The 12,538-nt window shown below is 38.1% G+C and overlaps 1 protein-coding gene across 1 annotated transcript in view; it reads right to left on the reverse strand.

Moving 5' to 3' along the window:
- Positions 1-12,538, reverse strand: part of Pdk1 (Phosphoinositide-dependent kinase 1) — a 595,617-nt gene that overhangs the window by 348,241 nt on the left and 234,838 nt on the right. The gene's annotated exons all lie outside the window — the stretch shown is intronic.

Consider the following 12,538-nt stretch of genomic DNA (forward strand, 5'->3'; position numbering starts at 1 on the left):
AAAATTCTTGTCTGAAAAAGTGAAATACTATAATTATGAGCAGAATAGTTTGTAGCAATTAGATGGTGATAATCATATTTCTTGGACAACAGTGTTTTTATATAAAATAGCCTTGTTGTCTCATTCTCCCTTTTTGGCAGAATGAGACAATAGGAATAAAGGTGATCAAAAATGCCATCAACTAGCTACTTGTCTCTCTCTCTCTCTCTCTCTCTCATGAAAGTATTTCTGCCACAGCTATATATAAAACTGGAATAAAACAGTACCTTCAACATAGGGGTCTTATGCATGGTTATGAAAACTCCACATAAATCTCAGTGGATTTTGTGCTCTTAATCTACTGAATTCACACAAGTGAAACTCTCAATAATAATAAAAAAAAAAAAAAAAAAGTGGGGGGGGGGGGGATTTGATTTCTCTATTCCAGAAATCTTTGATATTTATTAGACAAACAGGAAAAATGCTGGATGTTATGATCACATATGAAATGCTACTCACTTCAGAAAGCAGCCACCTCTTTTGCTGACTTTTTCCAACATGGATGGTGTGATGCAGTATGAGTTAGTGCTAGTAGCCAAAGCTTATTTTTTCAGCTAAGAGGACTGCATGCTCCCACTTGTTTACACTAAGAATAGAATTAAATAGACTAGACATGTTTCTTTGGGCACAAAGAAAAACAGTGCCTACTCCTCACAACAATTTATTTAAAAAAAAAAATACTTTACTCTAATGTACCGGTAGGTTGTCGATTTTTTCGGTTTAATTTCTGGAGGGTATTATATGGAAGTGTTCTACATACTATATTGAGGTTAAACTTCTCTTATTATTTTACAAATATTAATATGACATGAGTGCCTGAATACATTAGTATTTGTTGCTAACTCCTTCTGGAATATATATGTAAATTTATATTTGCATACACAGGCTTGGGTGAAGGGGGTTTATGTACATACTCCTCCCATGCACAAATTGTTTTGAAGTCTTCCAATATATGCTGTCATCTCTTATCTGTGTTCCACATAACAGTAAAGAGAGTTTCAATAAACGACAGAACAAAAATAGATTTAAAAACCAAGGAAAGAGCTCAAGCCTGATGACCATTATTATATATCATCATCAGCCACTGCAGGATGAAAGCCTCTCCAGCAACTTTCCAATACCTTCTGTTTTGTGCAATGGCCATCCATTTACTACCAACAAACTCATGAATTTCATCTATCCAACTCCGCCATTGTCTTCCAGGTTTTCTTCTAGGTCCTCTTGGGTACCATTCTGTTATTTTCTTAGTCCATCTCTCATCATGTCTTCAAGATGTGTCCTGCACAAGACCATTTTAGTTCTTTAGTTTTGATAAGAATGTCCTTTATTTGAGTTTGCTGCTTAATCCATGTGTTTCTCTTCTTATCTAACAGTCTGACTTTCAATATAATTCATTCTATTCTTCACTGTGTAGTTCTCAGCTTCTCTTCCATTCTTTTGGTGAGTGCCCACATTTCACTTCCATAAGTCATGATGGGGAGTATACATTAGTTCACTATTTTACGTTTCAGACAAATTGGGATATTGCTCCTCAGTATGTGACTATATTTCCTGAATGCCATCCATCCAAAATTTATTCTTCTCTTGACTTCCAGCCATTTATCATTATTACAGCTAATAACTTGTCCCAGATAAGTATATGACTCCACCTTTTCAATTACTGCTCCTTCAATCATTATTTCCCTTTCCGTGGCATACTTGTTCATCATTACTTTTGTTTTAGCGGTATTCATCTTTAGTCCAAAATCCTTACTAACTGTGCATAACTGATTAAGATTTTCCTCTAATTCTTTGGGATCGTGGCTTATAACCACAATGTCATCTGCAAATCGTAAATGGTTTAGGTACTCTCGGTTCACATTGACTCCTTTCTGCGACCAGTCTAATCTTCTGAAAGCTTCCTCGAGGGCAGCAGTAAACAGCTTCGGAGATATTGTGTCTCCTTGTCGAACTCCTTTCTCGATTTTAAATGTGCTACTGTCTTTGTCTAGTCTAATAAAGGAGGTAGCACTCTCATAAGTTTCAGTATCATTTGTATTTCTGTATTACTGATCATGGCTGCTGATTTAAATCCTTTGTTTTCTCTTAATGCTTTTTTTCTACTTTTCTTGTGTTAAATTTTCAAAATCATAATATATGGTGTATCTATGCCTTGTCTTTCCAGTGCCCGAAACATTGCCTTATGCTGTATGGAGACAAATGGCTTTTATATTTTTATATTTATTTGCTTTCTCCATTAGCTGTGATATTATGTGAAGGTGATCCATAGTTGAGAATCCTGTCCTAAAGCCAGCTTGCTCTTTCGGTTGATTCTCATCAAGTATTCTTTCTAATCTGTTAGTAATGACTCTTGTGAACAACTTGTAGATGTGGGATAACAAGATAATTGGTCTATAATTTCCAATTTCTGATTTATCTCCTTTCTTATGCAGCAAAACTATGATTGAATTATTATTTCACTCCTTAGGTGTCAAAACATTTCTAATGCATTTTGTGAAGAGTCTTGCCAGTTTTTGTTTCAGGTCTAACTCTACAGTAACTTCATCTTCCCCCGGGCTTTCTTGTTCTTCCTTTTCTTCAACGCACATTCTACCTCATCAGGAAGGATATCAGGTATGTTGCATGTGTTTCTAATTTGTGATCCATCTACCCCACTGCTGGCATCATTCTCTCGCTCCTTGTATAACTGTTTACAGTAGTCTTCTGCTATTTGAATTATGCCTTCTCTGTTATTTCTAAGTACACCATCGCTATTCTTCAGTTTCAGTATCATTTGTATTTCTGTATTACTGATCATGGCTGCTGATTTAAATCCTTTGTTTTCTCTTAATGCTTGTTCTACTTTTCTTGTGTTAAATTTTCTTATGTCCTCTCTGAGTCTCTTTCTAATGGCTTTGCATAACTCAGTATACTCAATTTTCTCCTTGTCAGTGTTTATTTTGCTTTTCATTTGTCGTCTTCGGTTCAACGTGACAAGTGTTTCTTGACTAATTTTTTTTCTTTGGATTTCTTTTTACCTATAGGTTTCTTGGGCTTTATCAATTTCAGAAAGTTGTAATATTCTTCGTCTATATCTTGAGCAGTCTGCAGAAGCTCAAACTTGTTCTTAAGTTCCAGTACATACTGCTTTTTCTCCTCTTCTGTTATCTCAAAGACCTTTGTATTATTATTTAGTTCCCACAGGAACACCAACAACTACTAGTTCCCACAGGAACTAGTAGTTGTTGGTGACTCTATTGTCAGGGAAACGGGGAACATGCTTTGTAAAAAGGATAGGTGGAATAGGACCAGGGTATGTCTGCCAGGGGCAAAGGTTGATGACATTGTAGAGCGGATATCATCTTTTAAGGGCACAAAAGGTGATATAGTTGTACACGTTGGCACGAATGATATTAAGAGTAGGAGACCGGCGGAATTACTTAGCAAGTACAGGTCACTGCTGAAAAAAAGCCGTGAATTAGGGTTGAACTTGAAAGTGTCTGCAATTCTGCCCAGACACGATAGGAGGGAGTATATGATGAGAGCCTTGTCGATCAATTCGGCCTGGAGGGATTGTGCAAGGCTCAAGGGGTAGAATTTTTTTCAGCCTGGACTGTACTTGTTAACAGGAGAGATTGCTTCTACAGGGATGGGATACACTTAAATAGAAAGGGTGCAAGAATTTTTGCTGATGCTGTCGAGGCAGTGTTAGGTGGGTCGGAAAACTGCTAGTTGGGGGGGATACAAGGACTAATAGATTAACAGTAGCCACTGGCAGAGGTGGAAGTGATTCTTGCACTGCTTCTATTGAAATGAGCAGAAGTCTGAAAAACAAGATGCGGGATATTTCAGAGACTGCTGGTAGTCATTGCGTTACAAGTAAACACATGGGTTGTGTTAGGGTAGCTAAGAATAGAAACAGGTGCATGTATACCTGCATGTACACCAATGCTAGGAGTTTGGTAAATAAATTTGATGAATTTGAGGTATTGCTCAAAACATCAAAGGCAGATATTGTTGGGATATCAGAGACGTGGTGTCACACAGATATAAGTAATGCGGAACTGGAATTTGGGGAATACAATGTGTATAGAAAGGATAGACAGGACAGGAGGGGAGGAGGGGAGGAGGGGTTATGCTATTAATTAAGAAACACAAAGTCCAAGGAAGTGAAGCCAGTCGACATCGATGGACAGGGCAGTGCCGAATCAGTTTGGTGTGACATAAGCATAGGGAAATCAAAATTGAGAGTAGGAGTGTGCTATAGGCCTAATGACTCTGATGAGTATAATAAGATATTGTACAGGGAAATAGAGTGGGCCAGTAAATCAGAGAGTCTTATAATGGGGGATTTTAATTTCCCAGATATTGACTGGAATTTGTGGGTTGGTCACTCGTACACTAGCAAGGCTTTTGTGGATTTATTGGATGATTGTTTTCTACACCAGCATGTTCGTAAGGCAACAAGAGGGAGCAATACTCTTGATCTGATTATCAGTAGTGACTCTTCATGCATTAAGAACCTGCAGATAAATGAACCACTAGGTGGCACTGATCACAGTGTGTTGAAGTGGGATTTACTCAAGGAGGTAACTACCATCAGAGGTAAAGGGAAGGGTTTTTGTTTTCGTAAAGGCGACTATGATGGTCTGAGACAGTATTTAAATTCTATACAGTGGGACCAACTGATGATGTTACCAACAGCAAACTCAAAATGGGAAGCATTCAAGGAACTAATCTTGGAGGCTACCAGGCTTTACATACCAACTAAGAAATATTGTTCAAGGTTTAGGCCTAAATGGTTGTCAGATGAACTAATGAGACATGTGGTAGAGAAGAAAAATGCATGGGATACATATAAATTAATGGGTGACATGGAAGCCTATGATAGATATAAGTTGGTCTGTAACCAAGTCACAAAGGAGATTAGGCAGGCAAAGGCAGACTACGAAAAATCCTTGGCAAAGGATGCAAAGAAAAACAGAAAAGAGTTCTTTACATACTTGAACTCGAGAAGGAAAGGGATGAATCAGATTGGTCCACTGGATATTGATGGTTCAACAGTTGAGGATCCTGCTCAGGTGGCTAACAATCTAAACGAGTATTTTGCATCTACATTCACGCATGAGGAGTTATTCAGGAAGGAGAATGATGTAGGTAAAGTAAACATTGGCAGTGAGCTGGATGATTTTGTAATAACTGAGAGGAAAGTGGAGAAGAGATTGTTGAGGATAAACATAAAAAAGGCACCTGGGGTGGATGGGATCTATCCAGTTATATTAAAGGAGGCAGCAAAGGAAGTATGCAAACCCCTAGCCATAATTATGAGAGCTTCTTTGGACTCAGGGGAGGTACCCATAGACTGGAGATGTGCAAATGTAACCCCAATTCACAAAGGAGGATCAAAGGCTGACACAAGTAATTATAGACCTGTTAGTTTAACTTCTGTTCCAGGTAAATTAATGGAGGCACTGGTTAAAGAAGCACTGCAGGATCATCTAGACAAGAATTCAGTTATAGCTCAGACGCAGCATGGTTTTGTTAAGGGCAGGTCTTGCCTGACCAATTTGATTGGATACTATGATGTAGTCACAAAAGAACTGGATGCAGGGAATAACTTTGATATTATATATTTGGATCTTAGAAAGGCTTTTGATACTGTTGCACATGGAAGACTGCTGCACAAATTGGAGCAGTGTGGCATTGGAGGCAAATTGCTGCTATGGATAAGGGGATGGTTGAGTGGCAGAAGACAGAGAGTGGTAATCAATGGACACTGCTCAACGTGGACTAATGTTGTTAGTGGAGTTCCTCAAGGTTCAGTGTTGGGTCCGTTGTTGTTTTCGGTGTTTATGAATGATATTGATGATGGTATATCAAGTTTAATGTCCAAGTTTGCAGATGATACAAAGGTTGGCAGGGTCTTCACGGACACTTCTGACGCTATGCTGCTGCAACAGGATCTGGAAAGGTTGAACAGATGGGCTGAGAGGTGGCAAATGAAGTTTAACATTGACAAATGTAAAGTACTGCATATGGGAAACAGTAACCCCAGAGCAACGTATCAACTCTGCGGTACCACACTGACAGTGGTGGAGAATGAAAAGGACCTGGGGGTAATTGTGCAGGGAGATATGAAGTTCTCTGAGCAGTGCAGACGAGCTGCAAGAGTAGCTCATGGTGTCTTGTCAATGATATACAGGAATTTTTCTAGCAGGGATAAGGAGGTGATTATTCCCTTGTATAAGGCAATGGTTAGGCCACATCTTGAGTACTGTATACAGGTCTGGAGGCCTCATTTCAAGAAGGATGTAGAGCTGCTGGAACGGGTACAGAGAAGGGCAACAAGATTAGTAAATGGAACAAAGGGTTGCTCTTACGAAGAAAGGCTTAAGTTTTGCAAATTACAGAGTCTGGAGACTAGGCACCGGCGAGGTGATCTGATAGAGGTGTATAAGGCCTTGAATGGTTTGAGCATGCTCAATGCCAATGGGATTCTTCATCTTTCTCAGAATAATCACCTCAGAGGGCATAAATTCAAATTGAGGAAGGACGGATGTCGGATAGATGTGCGGAAATTTGCCTTTGGCCAGCGGGTGGTTGGTTGGTGGAACCGACTTCCATCACTTGTTGTTGAAGTTGATAGCCTAAACAAATTTAAAGCTCAACTGGACAGGTATTTCGAACGAACGGAGGGGTGAAATGGGAGAGGTTTTTTTTTTTTTTTTTTTTGGGCTGATGCTGAAAAAGCTTGCTTTCTTGCATCGTATGCCTCTACTAATGCTAATGCTAATGCTAATTTACTCGCGTCAGTTTTTTCCTTTCTTTTCTTACATCTATATCAAGTGTGCATCTTACTATTCTGTGATCACTTCCAACCTTGTTCAGGACAGTAACATCATTCACGATATATCGTCTATTAGTGAGGATGAAGTCAATTTCATTAGCTGTTAATCCATTTGAGCTCTTCCATGTTCACTTTCTGTTCACCCTTTTTTGTTTTGAAATTATACAATTTCAGTTTAAAAGAGCTGAAATTCAGATTTGGAAATTAATTAATTTCCAAAATGAAAATGAATTATGTGATAAACAACTATAGAGAATATTAATGGATAAAAGAGCAATAATAATAATAATAATTGACACAATTAACCATGCCATGCACTTGATACCAGCAGGGGCAAAAAAATTCCCATAAAGGAAAAAACGTTTTTTTTTTTTTTATTTAAATAATAACCATCTTTTTAGATGAACAAGTTTCATAAAAACATCATTTTAGTTCACAGAAAATCACTGAGGTAGGTAAAATGGCATCGTTTTTATTACATCTCATATTGTGAATGTATTCCCAAGGAGTTGCCTGTTATTGCACATTTTTGAAATTAAAACCTAGGCCTTTATCTAGATTGTGGATGACAATCAGATAAAGGTCAAGAATATTCTTGCCTCTAGTTCTTTTAGTATAACAAAAAACGTTCCAGGATAAATTAAGATATACAGCCACTCCCTGACTTACATAAGGGTTGCATTCCGCGGAACTCTACGTAAGTCGGAATTTCCCTAAAGGCTTATGCAGAACTCGCAACTATTGCCACTGAATTTGACTGAAGCAAAAAAGAAATGTTCGACGAACATGTAAATAGAATTATTTATTCAATTTTTTTATCTCATGCATAGGAAAAATTACAACAGTGTACAAAATTAGAAAAATTTCAAAATTATAAAATTACAAAAAGATAGAGGAGACAGGCATAACGTCAGCAAGTTTTACCTTTCGAGCATCATTGCCAGAATCAATGCCTCCGGCTGATAAGCATGCCACTGCAGAAGTTGAGGGCTGTGGAGATTATATAGCGAAAATTCCAACTTCTTAAGTTTTGGAACGAATTACCAAAAACTATTGGGTTCATATTACGATATTTTCATGATACCTCCATTTATTCCTAAGGGATCCAAAATACATTTCCATGATTTTTTTTAAGTTTGCACTGGTAGGCAAAACTTTAACATAAAGTGGAATTTCCGTAAGTCGAGTATTAGGTAATGACAGTAATGAGAGTACACAGTGTACTATCATTACTGTAATTATGTAAGCCGGGGAGTGCCTGTATTCTGAATTTGGGAATGATTTTTTTTTTTTTTTTTCCGCTTAAGTTGCTTTTAACAAAGGACACTGATTGTAGAGTATTATACACAGCACTCATACAGCAAGTTATATAAATATGCAGGTTGTGGTACTGAATTAAACTGCTGAAGTTAGACTAAAGTTGGACTTTTGTTTATGTCAGTATAAAATCTAGCTAAGATAAAGAAAGAAACCCTGAAAAACTATCCATAAACTAAACAAACCTTACTGGCACAATGTTAAGTACTGATAGATCTGAGTCATGATGTCAATCATTTAAACCTATAACACATTTGACACTCTCAGATATCTTTTAAATTTGCATTCAGAAAAAATTTGGGTATCAAGAATTTGTTTGATATTATACTAGGTACTTCATTTACATTTAGTTGTGTAAGTGAATCACAGTTCCATACTTTAGCATTAGCATTAGTAGGACTTATGATGCAAGAAAGCAAACTTAAATAGCATCAGCCTAAAAAAAAAAAAAAAAAAAAAAACACTGCAATTTGCAAAACATAAGCTTTTTCTTCCTAAGAGCAACCCTTTGTTCCATTCATTAATTTTGCTGCCCTTCACAGTACTTGTTCTGTCAGATCTACATCTGTTTTTAGAATGAGGTCTCTAGACCTGTATACAGTACTCAAGGTGGCCTTACCATTGCCTTATACAAGGGGATAATCACCTCCTTATCCCTCCTAGAAAAATTCCTGTATATCATTGACAAAACACCATGAGTTATTCTTGCAGACACTCTGCACTGTCAGAAAACTTCACATCTGACTGCACAATTACCCCCAAGTCCTTTTCATTCTCTACCACCCTGAGTGTGGTATCACAACAGTTGATATATTACTCTGGGGTTACTGCTACCCATATGCAGTACTTTACATTTGTCAACGTTAAACTTCAGTTGTCACCTGCTCAACTTTTACAGATTCCGTTGCAGTAGCATACTATTATTACTGTCATTAACAATCCTGCCAACCTTCATATTGTCTGCAAATTTGACAGCAACCCTGATCAATATTATTGATATATACCAATACCGATAAATACCATCAATATTATTGATAAATACCAAAAACAACAATGGGCCCAACACCAAACTCTGGGGAACTCCATTAATAAGATCAGTCCATGAAAAGCAGTGTCCATTGATAACCACATTTGTCTTCTCTGTCTTCTCCCATTTAACCATCCATTTATCCATTGTAGCAACTTGCCCTTAATACCATGCTGCTTCAATTTGTACAGTAGTTTGCCATGTGCCACGGTATTAAGAGCTTTCCTAAAATCCAATATATGATATCAAAATTATTCTCTGCATTCAATTCCTTTCTCACCACACCATAGCATCCAATCAAATTTGTCAGACAAAACTTTCCCTTAACAAACCCATGCTGTCTGAACTATAACTGCAGCCTTGTCTAGATGATTAAGCTTGGAAGCAAATATGCTTTTCATACCAACTAGGAAATATTGTTCAGAGTTTAGGCCTAAATGGATGCCAGATAAACTAATGAGACATGGCAGAGAAGAAAAATGTATGGGATACATATAAATTAACAAGTGACACGGAAGCCTATGGTAGATATAAGCTGTCTATATCCAAGTCACAAAGGAGGTTAGGCAGGCAAAGGCAGATTACGAGAAATCTTTGGCAAAGGATGCAAAGAAACAGCACACAGTTGTTTACTTATGTAAACTCTAGAAGGAATGGGATGAATCAGATTGGTCCACTCGATATCGATAGTTCAACTGTTGATGATCCTGTTCAGGTATCTAACAAACTAAATGAGTATTTTACATCTACATTCACACATGAGAAGTTATTCAGGGAGGGGAATGTCAGAGGTAAATTAAACTCTGGCAGTGGGCTAGATGATTTTGTGATAACTGAGAGCAAAATGGAGGAGAAATTGTTGAAGATAAACATAAGAAAGGCATCTGGGGTTGGTGGGATCTAACTTGTTATATTAAAGGAGGCAGCAAAGGAAGTAAGCAAACCCTTAGCCATAATTCTGAGAGCTTCCTTGGACTCAGGGGAGATACCCATGGACTGGAGATGTGCAAATGTGACCCAAATTCACAAAGGAGGATTAAAGGGCAACACAAATAATTACAGATCTGTTGGTTTAACTTCTATTCCAGGGAAATTAATAGAGGCACTGGTTAAAGAAGCACTGCAGGATATCTAGAGGTTTCAGTGCTCGGCCACAGCATGGTTTGTTAAGGGGAAGTCTTGTCTGACCAATTTGATTGGATACTACGATGTGGTCACAATGCAACTGGATGCAAAGAATAATTGTGATATCATATATTTGGATCTCAGAGAGGCTTTTGATACTGTTGCACATGGATTGTTTGTTTGTTATTTGGTTTTTAGGAGCATTAGCAACTAAGGCCATATTGCTCCGGGGATATGTGGTGGTCATTCCCTGACCTTTCCAAATCCTCATATTTGGTGGGCACGGGCTCTAACCCCGGTCTAATCAAGAAGCGTGTGCTACGCAACTGCTGCTCCTGTCCACAGAGATGCCATTTTGCACATGGAAGACTGCTGCACAAATTGGAAGTGTGGCACTGGTGGCAAATTGCTACAGTGGATAAAAGGATGGTTGAGTGGGAGAAGACAGAGGGCAGTAATCAATGGACACCGCTCTTCATGGACTAATGCTATTAGTGGAGTCCCCCAGTGTTCAAGTGTTGGATCCATTGTTGTTTTCTGTATTTATTAATGATATTGATGATGGTATGTCACGCTTAATGTCTAAGTTTGCAGACAATACAAAGGTTGGCAGTGTTATTAATAACACTAATGACAGGACCCTGCTGCAACTGGATCTAGAAAAGTTGAGCAGATGGGCTGAAAGGTGGCAACTGAAGTTTAAATTTGACAAACGTAAAGTACTGCATATAGGAAGCAGTAACCCCAGAGTAATGTATCAACTGTGTGTTACTACACTGACAGTGGCATAGAATAAAAAGGACCTGGAGGTAACTGTGCAGTCAGACAAAGTTTTCTGAACAGTGCAGACGGTCTGCAAGAGTAGCTCATGGTGTCCTGTCAATGATATACAGGAATAAGGAGGTGATTATCCCCTTGTATAAAGCAATGGTCAGAGCACACCTTGAGTACTGTATACAGATCTTCATTTTAAGAAGGATGTAGAGCTGCTGGAACGAGTAAAGAGAAGGGCAACAATATTAGTGAATGGAACAAAGGGTTGCTCATATGAAGAAACAACTTAAGTTTTGCAAATTACAGTGTCTGGAGACTAGGCACCTGTGAGGTGATCTGATTGGGGTGTATAAGGCCTTGAATGGTTTGAGCATGCTCAATACTGATGGCATTCTTCCTCTTGATCAGAATAATCTCCTGAGAGGGCATAAATTCAAATTGAGAAAAGACGGTTGTAGGATCGATGTGTGAATGTTTCTCTTTAGCCAGCTGGTGGTTGATTACTGGAACAAACTTCCATCTGTCGTTGTAGAAGTTGATAGCTTAAATAGATTCAATGCAGAACTAGATAAACATTTGGAGCGAGTGGACAGGTGAAATGAGCAGGGTTTTTTTTTTTTTTTTTTTTGCCTGATGCTGTATAAGTTTGCCTTCTTGCATCATATGCCTTTACTTATGCTAAATGATCCTGCAATGCTTCTTTAACCTGTGATTCCATTATTTTCCTGGAACACAAGTTAAACTAACTGGTCTATAATTACTTGTGTCACCTTTTGAACCCCCTTTGTGAATTGGTGATACTTGCACACCTCCAATCCATGGGGACCTCCCCTGAGTCCAAGGAAGCTCTCATTATTATGGCTAAAGGTTTGCTTACTTCCTTTGTTGCCTCCTTTAATATAACTGGATAGATCCCAGGTGCCTTTTTTATGTTTTAACTTCAACAATTTCTCCTCCACTTTGCTCTCAGTTATTACAAAAATATGTATCTCCCTGTCAGAGTTTGATAAACTTCTGGCATTCCCTCCTTGAATAACTCCTCATGTATGAATGTAGATGCAAAATACTCATTTAGCTTATCAGCTACCTGAGCATGATCATCAATAGTCAACCTATCTATGTTAAGTGGACCAATCTGATTCATCCCTTTGATTTTAGAGTTTAAATAAGTAAGGAACTCTTTTTCTTTGCATCCTTTGCGAAAGATTTCTCGCAATCTGCCTCTGCTTGCCTAATCTCCTTTGTGACTTGATTAGAGACTAGCTTATATCTGCCATAGGCTTCAGAGTCGCCTGATAATTTATATGCATCACATGCATTTTCTTTTTTGCCATGAGCCGCATTAATTCATCTCATATCCATTTAGGCCTAAACCTTGAACAGTATTCCTTATTTAGTACGAAAAGCCTAGTACCCTCCAAGATTAATTC

Source organism: Mastigoproctus giganteus, chromosome 7, assembly GCF_048544385.1.
Source record: "Mastigoproctus giganteus isolate SK-2022 chromosome 7, ASM4854438v1, whole genome shotgun sequence".
Lineage (NCBI taxonomy): Eukaryota > Metazoa > Arthropoda > Arachnida > Uropygi > Thelyphonidae > Mastigoproctus > Mastigoproctus giganteus.